Source organism: Aplysia californica, unplaced genomic scaffold (genome assembly GCF_000002075.1).
Source record: "Aplysia californica isolate F4 #8 unplaced genomic scaffold, AplCal3.0 scaffold00876, whole genome shotgun sequence".
NCBI lineage: Eukaryota > Metazoa > Mollusca > Gastropoda > Aplysiida > Aplysiidae > Aplysia > Aplysia californica.
In genome coordinates, this window is record NW_004798146.1 from 103,405 (window position 1) to 113,119 (window position 9,715).

The 9,715-nt window shown below is 39.0% G+C and overlaps 1 protein-coding gene across 1 annotated transcript in view; it reads right to left on the bottom strand.

Annotated features, from left to right (window-relative positions):
• LOC101862688 (E3 ubiquitin-protein ligase LRSAM1) overlaps positions 1-8,712 on the bottom strand; it is a gene marked incomplete in the record, with an annotated part of 42,294 nt that extends 33,582 nt beyond the window's left edge. The window contains 1 exon segment of the mRNA XM_013089112.2: positions 8,509-8,712.
• Positions 8,713-9,715: the final 1,003 nt, after the last annotated feature.

Genomic DNA, 9,715 nt, shown 5'->3' on the forward strand with positions numbered 1-9,715 from the left:
CCCCAACCTCATGTACATTTTTAATAAATCTAAATTGCACAACATTGTCTTTTCGAAAACAGTGGCCGCACTGCACCGTGTTGTGTGTAGACGCTTTGACCGGACTGAAGATATGCAACTCACCGGATAACCTTGACGATCAGCTAAATAATAAAATTGCTAAAATTTACATCATAACACATCAAATCAGGTTCTTCGCGGGCTGCTTTGCCTATTTTGAGACACTGATTTTGAATACGAAACTAGTTTTTACCTGCGATAATTGCAAGGCCTCGTGGTGAAATCAGCCGCTCGTCAAAATAATGAAATCGAAAATATCGTCATTTTTCCTCCAGACTGACAATTAAGAAAGAAATGATTTTGGGGCGCTCAACACCTTTCATGTCCATTTTAAAACATATTTCTGTGTGGATTTAACTGAAAAACATGGATTAAAGGCTCAACAAATGTACATTTCAATATTCCAAGGATTCTCAAGCTTTGGAAATCATCAAGCTTTGGCGGCCATTTTCTCGCTAATTTTACCTCTAAATCCAATGGCAAATATCTCGACTTCTATTTAAGATAGGTTTGTATGTTTTTATACAAAGATGGTCAATTAAATAATCTTTAAGATCTTTTAAGATGATACCAATAACCCTAATAGCCCACAAAATGACGAGCGCCTGATTCCAATGCATCATGACACAAATATGTTTACAATTTTGAGCCCTCAGTTTAATCCTGGGCGGTGGCAAATTTTAAAGTGATTCTTCGTCACAGCGCGTCTCCACCAAGTCTGACCGTGATCGCATGAAAAATATCAAGCAGCGCTTGATTTCTCGACCGAGTCTCCAAGTCATCATCCAATCGTCCAAACGTACAATTTGTCGTATGATCGTCCAGTTTTTGTACGATTTACCGTTGCGTTGAACCGGGGCTTAAGTTCTAGTAAGAGTTTTGTGTCACTTACAACACAATAAAGGTTATGTAAGTGCCGAAGATTAAAAGAGATACAAAAGTAACAAATACAAAAAAGAAGTTGAGACCAGGAATTTAGATGTATGATGGAAAAAAGGAGCAAACAACATCAGATTACTCGCCACCAACTCGCTCACTAGGAACACTGTTAGAAGTCAGAACAATGTCAAACTGTCGAAATATGAGTTGCGACATATTATTTATTTAGGTGACGGAGGTTGTGGTGTAGCTGGTAGCCTCTTCGCTGTCGCATGCAGGAGACCAGAGTTCGATTCCCAAGCACAGTAGGATCGAAGTAGCCCGCCTGCTTAGTGTATACATACAGACAAAATAGATAAGTAGCCGTAAGGAGACAAACAGACAAATAGACAAGAAAGCAAATAGATAATTGGACGAACAGAAATATAGATAAGGGCACAAAGAGACATGTAAACAAATAGACAAATGGGCAAAAAGACAAGTCTTAGTGGATAAGCAGTCAAATGGACAGAATGACGAATAGACAAATAAATAAGTAGACAAATGGAAATGTTGACAAAGACAAACAGACATTAGACAAAAACCCAACCCTCTTTTCTTTATCCCCATTCCTCCCCACCGTTTTTTCCTTCTTATCTCCCTACCCCCGGAAAAACCACCCTTTTCAACGACTACCTCACCCCCCGCCCCCACATGTCATTCTTTATAGTTTTAGTCTGGCCTCAGGCATGGATTAAAGAAAAATGTACAGGTGGCAGTACATACATTCTATGTGGTCCACCCCCCAAAAAATTATCTCCATACCATTCATAATACAGTGGTCTCCGCCTAAGATTACACAGCGTACGATCCCAGTTCGTTTAAAATCCCGCTGTTTAAAAGAAAACAGAATTTTTACTGTACAAAGGTCACCCTTAAGATCCTGCTCTGATTCACTCTGAAAGTCTACATTCGACTAAGATCCTGCATTTCTGATCATAATTAACGGATTTACAGAACAAAAACTCGGGCCAGCACAGCCGATCAACCAAGTGTGAAAAATTGAGATCATTGAACTGCCTGTCAGGTCAAAGATCAGCCACTCTCATGAATGTCATCACATGCCTAAGATCCTGCAATAAACTTGCTCCTGAGCACCGGGATTGTAGGCGGAGACTACTGTGCAATACAATGTCGGTTCTGTATTCTCATTTATTTTAATATCAGTTATTTTCTTAGATTCATGTGGTGTCAGTAGTCTTGTGGTTAGGCTACCAGATTGGTAATCATTTGTAATAGCGCCGTTGCAAGTTTGGAGGTTCGAGGCTCAGCTCATTTCGATGTTGTGCCCTTGGAACTTGGGAAAGGCACACGTATGAATTTTCCCTGTTATGGCTCGGTCCTATCAAAGATGAACTATAAATTCAGAGGTCCCACCTTTTAAATTACAAAAGTGCTGCAAGGAGCATTAAACCTCTATACAATTTCACACAATTTAGATTTTCTGGTTGGGTTTCTCAAAAAAAAAGAATCATGCTGCAGTGTCAGTGTCAAGAAGTTCCAGTCTAGATATTCTAGATGATAAAATAACATCAAGAGTGTGAGGAAAAAAGAACTGTTTACGGTGTCACTTTTCACCCGATTCTGTAACCTTTCGTGACTCAGCAGCTCGTCGGAGCTCCCCAGCTCGGGGTCACGGGGTTAATGAGCCCTGAAGCAACTTTGTCAGTGTTGGTAAAGAAGTTCGTATTTTAGTCAACAGTTTTTGTACTGGACAAGTGTTTGTGGAGAACTCAATTTGTCCTGTTTTAGTCATAAACTTATGAATAAATGATCATTTATTTAAAAACGGCACGACAGATCTCCTCAAAATCTGTGTCAAACTGACTACGGATATCGTGTTTTTTACCATGAGAAATCTTAAATCTGTGCAAGTAGTAATAGTCAAGTTATAAGAGAAGACAGATGCACATCGACGATTTTTAACTAAAGACACTCAGCATTTGCTGTTAGTTTACTATTAAACAAGAGAAAGTTACTTTGCATTTGTTCATGAATCATGCTGTGTCTGTGACAGCCTGCATACAACTAAGAAAGATTTATGCGATTTTTTAAAAACATAAAACTGTAAATACATGGGTAGAGATAAACTTCTTGTATGGAATAAACATAATGACAGCTAACACATTCATTCTTAGTTTAGTTTATGTGCCAGAAATATGTGCGGACACTTATAATGAACGTAAAAAAATCAGAACATTGTCAGTTATTGCAAATCGTCATAGAAACAAAAATAAAATCTAGAAAAGTCTAGTGCTGATTCAGTGTCACTGGAAAGCTAGAAATTATTCTAATAATCCAATTACGAGAAGTCATTCCTGTTATTCACTCAACTTTCAAAACATAGACTTAGCGCATTAAGAAAAGTAAGGAATTTCCGGAGCGTAACAGATACTGTTCGTGTATTACATTGTAGATGTATTTTGGCACTAAAATCCATTTGTACTTTTTCATAGAGAGACTTCAGGGTAATTTTTATAAACTTTCAAGAAAATATGTGAATATTCCTGATTATATTAGACATATAAAGTTGTATTTGGAGGGAGTACTTCCTAGCCACTTGTGCGCGAGATGGATAAATTTGCAAAATTACAACTTTCTATGACATGAGTATATATACCATATTTTCTGAGTATCTGCACCAAAGTTATGTCGTTCTTGTTCCAAAAGTTCGACAGTTTTTGTAGTGCCTTTGTTTTTATGTTGATTAATTTTCATTCACACTTGTCCAAAAAATTTTACAATTTATCATTGCCGACTTCAACGCATCTAACAAAATAACCAGGCAAGTTACAATGTCCGTTCTTTTTTGAGTCTCAAGAGCAGAAATATGTGCTTTGGGTACATTAAATGATAATTACCATAAATACAAGGACACACCTAAAACTGTACATTGAAAAGTACCAAAAATCAAGTCAGCCCAGACAGAGTGGCGACAGGGAGCTGACCCCCATGATCCTGACATGATACATGTAAGGCGCTCGGCAGGGAACCCCTGCAGCAAGTAAGTAAAATTTCACTGCCGGTGCGCCGTGTGTTAAAATTAGGATTAGTTAGCACTAGGTCGCATATTTTCTTCTCAGTCTCGAGGAACTATTTTCAAAGTAGTGAAAGTGAAAGTAATGTATTTATTACTTAACACTTTTCTCCTACACAAGGCGCAGAGCGCAAAGGCCATCTATATTCTCACCCCTGGAGAGAAAAGCTCATGACCCGCTATTCTCACCCCCCTCCCCCCTGGACATTGAGAGAGGTGTTGATCTATATTTTTTTTACTGTAATAGTTCGGCCTGCTTCAAGCCTTCCATCCTATGAGATGAAGGACCGTTCTTAAAGAATTAAAGTCAAGATATGAGATAAGGAAAATTACGATGCAGACTTTTGAAACAGACTTATGGGACCAGCCGCCTGCCACTTAACAATGGCAGGCCTCTCTGCTTGCACATAATAAATTATGGTTCAAGGAATAGAGAGCGTACCAACCTAACGAGACTAATGCTCTTGCACGACGGTAGAACGGTTGTAAATTATTCAAACCAAATGGGCGAGGGCATTAAATCTTGTAACTTGTTAATTATAATTAAGCAATCCAAGCTCTTTTCTTTACTTTCATTTTTTTCTTTTATATTCTTTCTTTTTCTTTTTTTTCTTGCCTCTCCTTTCCCCTTTTTCTTGAACATTTGGAGTTTGGAACCAAAAAAGAGCCATAGCCAAATTAAAATCTCTGGGCCAGACATGATACAAAAAGAGCAAATTTTTGGAATTTCGCTCCAAACTGACAACCGTAACTGTGACACAATCCTGTCAGTGGAGAATCAGCCCTACTACCCCCAGGGAATTCCGGTAACCTCAGCCCTGATATCCGTCTTGGGTCATTTCAGGTAAAACGAGGGGGTGAGAATAGCGAGATAGGGGAGATAATATAAGCGAAGTCATTTCGTTACACATAATAGGGATGTGACGAGGTGACCGTGTGACTAATGACCGATTATCGATTCTAGAGAAATCTAGGTCTATGCAGCATTAATTGAAAATTTTCACTCCAGTCCAATTAATAATTATTACATGGCATAATAATGGCACACAATCTGAATTCAGCACTCACGCATCACAAACCATAATCCAGGAAGAGTTTAAAAAACAATAGGCTGAAATTGAAGTGGGCATTTCAAAAGTCCAAAAACAGGCTTACAGGGATATACATATATCATAGAAGTTACTTTCTTTAGTAAGGCTAGATTCTATTATTATGTTACATTTAACAACCCTGTCGCCGACTGACTTTTCATGCTGGAAAGAGACAACATTTTACGTTCACCGATCAGCATTCCAAGGAGGAAAAGACACTGACACTGGTAGTAATGACATTCTGACTAGTTCGGGGTTAATAGAAATGAAGTGACAATTCGGACTCGGCCTCTGAATTGAGTCCAGCATAACGTCCGTTCCGACTTTTGACCCTTGTTCCTACATATTTCCAGTATTTATGAATTTTTTTTCGATTATAATGATAACAATCGAGACGTGAGCTTTAATATCCAGTTACTAGATGTATCTGAACTGGCCCTCCCAGCATCATTAGTATGAACAGAACAACCAAATTCAGTTGACTTTGCTGGTGGCAAAGTTAAATTATGTTGACCCAAGAGACTGCGTAGCAATCACGCACTCTCGGCTTGCTGGTGGAAGAGGTGTGGGGAAGAGGCCACGGCTGTCGGTTTTGTGTGATGTGATTTAAAAAAATAATAATTACAGAAAAACTATAACACACAACAAAATGAAATTAAACATGTGGAAAGACAAATGATGATGCTGTACATGTAGTGGTGGTGGAAGGACCCTGAGTTGTCAGTCGTGTACTTCTATAGACACTGCCATAGGGTAGAAGATACCTGTAATGAGAGTGCAGTCTTTTGACTTTTGACACAATTACACAGAGTCTTAGTAGGTAATTCTGGACTCCAGTTCTAATTCTGGTTTTACATAAAATCCCACGACGACAGTTTTGTAGGCCTTACCTCCTTACACTCATATCTCACTTAGGAAAGAAGCTCGAGTCCGAATAGATATTATTTACATTTGGACTCAAGTCCGAAGTCCAAATAGAGCTGGCCAAGTAGAAAAAAAATGCTGAATTATTAAAATTGGACTTGGTGGATTTGGATTATAAAGATGCAAGTGGCTATTCTCCGGCGTCGCGCCGGTCAAGAGATCGGAAGCTATTCTCCGGCGTCACGCTGCCGGTCTATTACTTATGAATTACAATGTATTTGTCGGCGCAGATTTTGAAATACAATAACTAGATCTCTAGGCCTAGTAAGCCTACCTTTCATTATATGTTATCAATGATAATTGTCTAACGTAACTTTATTCATTTATTTGGGTCGTCATTAAAATAATGATTCTGTTTCTTCTACGAACAAAACTGATTTTGTGTCTAAAATCCTGTCTAGTCATAGTATAGCTTGCTGTTTAACTTATCTCTTGTTGTCATAATTCTCGATAAATTTAACTGATATTTCGCGACTTCAGTGCTTTCTTGTCGTATCTCCTTTTTTGTAAACACTGAAAATGTAGCTTCTTCTTATCTAAATTGGAGGAATTGAGGCAGTTGTGTCTGAAAACGTATCGTCTTATCAATGGAAGTGGCACGAAGTGGTGAAGTTATGGGAATTTTTTCCCAAGACAAATACATTGTAATTCATAAGTAGTCTAATAGACCGGCGGCGCGACGCCGGAGAACAGCTTCCGATCTATAGACCGGCGCGACACCGGAGAATAGCCACTTGCTATAAAAATAGAACCTAGAATTCTAGATCTAGAAGTCTTGATATTGGCCACCTCTATTCTCACCCCGGGTGAGAATAGTGCAGGCGAGTCTTTTGGCTTTTCTCACCCGGTGCGCGTTCACCATTATAGCCTAGATCTAGGCCAACCAATTTTGCGTTCACCCTTAACCACAGAATTCTGCACTGTGATAACAGAAAAATTGTAGAATTCTGTACCGTGAACAAACGTTCCATTACTACTGTTAGCCTACTAAAAGCGTACAATTTTGTCTGTGGGCAGTGGAGAGAGAGAGAGAGAGAAAGAGAGAGAAAGAGAGAGGAGGAGTAGCGCGAGAACTTCCGGGCAAAACAAAATGGCGACCCCCGTAGTTCGGCTCGATTCGAAAAGTGAAATAGCCATAGCATCTTTGTAGTCGATAAAATTAGCTTACTTTTGTGCTATAGGCCTAACGTAATCTTTTCTTTGCCTTTCTCCATTTGATCATCCACATCGATAGAAAGTATTCTGAAATTAGGAAAAACAGGTCTTGTTTCACACTGGGTGAGACTAGCCTATGGTGGCAAGTCTCATCCGGGGTGAGAGGTCGATCGTATTTCTATTCTCACTCCAGGTGAGAATAGCCACTTCCCTTGACTTGATATTAATATAAGAGATAGATATAGCCTATAGAATCTAGAATCTAGAGATCTAATCTGGATTCTAGATTCTAGATCTAGATCTAGAATCTAGATATCTAGAGATCTAAATCTAGATTCTAGAGAAACAGAGGTGCTTTTTCGGTAGTTCCCACCCCCCTTATTTGAGCCTGACCTACTTCTAGATTCTAGATCTAGATCTATACGTTTGATTCGCAGTGAGCTAAGATATCAAACCTAACAACAGCAAAACATTAAATTGTGGTAAAATTCAGGGGGGCATGCCCCCCTGAAACCCCCCTTCCTATTTTTGTTAGGTCAGGGGGGCAAGCCCCCCTGAAACCCCCATACTCTTGGGGCCAAAACCCGTGAATAACAAGAAAGTGGCTATTCTCACCCGCCCGGAAGTTCTCGCAAGATCTACTCCTCCCCTCTTCTCTCTCTCTCTGTCTCTTTCTGAATACTGTCTATCGGTGTGGACGATCAAATTGACCAAAACAAAGTTAAAAAATGATGTTAAAACACAAAAGTAAATTAATTTGGTTGTCTACAAAGATGCTACGGCTATTTAACTTTTCGAATCGAGCCGAACTACGCGGGTCGCCATTTTGTTTTGTTCTCTCTCTTTCTCTCTCTCTCCACTGCCCACAGACAAAATTGTACGCTTTTAGTAGGCTACAGAGTTGTAATGGAACGTTTGTTCACAGCACAGAATTCTACAATTTTTCTGTTATAAAATCACAGTGTAGAATTCTGTGGTTTAGGGTGAACGCAAAATTTGTTGGCCTAGATCTAGATCTAGATCTAGGCTATAACGGTGAACGCGCACCGGGTGAGAATAGCCAAAAGACTCACCTGCACTATTCTCACCCTGGGTGAGAATAGAGGTGGCCGAATAACAATTGCAGGGTGGTAACTACCGAAAAAGCGCCGAGAAATACAGATCTAGATCTAGATTAGATTCTAAATCTATACGATTGATCATCTTACGTTGTTACAAGTAACACAATAACTTTAGAAATCTACAATAAAAGGCTACATAGTATAGGATAGGCTACATGATCTCTCAATTCATCAGAAAGTAAAATTGAAATTCAGTACAAACCTCAAAGATTGAGCAGTTAAGTGGGTGTCACTGTCGTATAATACTACGACGTGTTATACTATGGTATTTCGACACAAGATTGACAACAAAAGGGCCAAGAGTCTAGATATCTAGATCTATCTAGATCTAGAAGTAGAAGACTAAGATCTAGAAGACTAGATCACTGCGATGTTTATTATTAGGTTCGGGTACTTTTGCTTATTGATCAATCCATCAAGGGAAGCCACTCTAGCACGGTTATTTCCCAATAGCAACTCAAGTTTCCGACAGTGACCGTATTTTTCAGGACCCACACCACATCAACGACGAGCGATGATAAATCATAATGGCACACAGAATTCTACACTTAGAAGTGTAGAATTCTGTGTAATGGCATGAGTTGAATAACCTCCTTGATAATGGCCTATCTTATGAGCCTGCTCTGGTCTGAGGACACTCTCCACACGCACAAATAGGCCTAACAATAAATTGTAAACTGTAACCATAGCCTAAACTATTGTTTGTGGCGTCCAACATTCAGTCCAGTAGCCGTTAATAATATTGAAAAATTAAATTAATTTCTGTCCGACCGTTGAAACTTTAACGAATCATCGCGGACAATAATAAATATCTTTTCTACAACCAGTACTACTCAGAAATTTTAAAAATTTTTTTACTATTAAAACTGTAGTTTGACAAGCCTGCTATAACAATTTTTGTTAAATTAAAAAAAAAAAGCGATGTGATATTTTATTTCAAAATGCATGTGCATGAGCAGTCGGGGCCACTGACGAAAAATCTAGTAGGTTATAAGGAGGCCTAAGTCATGGCAAATTGTATTGACTTGTTTAAATTAGTACACCCCCAAAGTAATTGATTATACAAATAAATGCTTGCCTCAGGGGATCAACGCCAATTGTTCAATGGCATAATATATAATAGGCTACACACGAAACTGTGGCATTGGTGTCTGCGAGGTCGTCATGGTTAGGTGCTCTACTGTGGGCACAACAGACCTGAGTTTGATATTAATTTAGGAAAATTTCTTTGATCAAGTATTTCTGTCTTACTGTCACAATGCGACATTCCATTCAGCCTGGGCTGGCCATGACAAGCAGGTCTACTGCGTAGCATGAATCGACGTAATGTTTTCAAAAACAATTCGAATATCATTCTCGAGTCACCCCTTCAGTAACAGTTACCCAATTAGACCATTTTTTCACCCCCC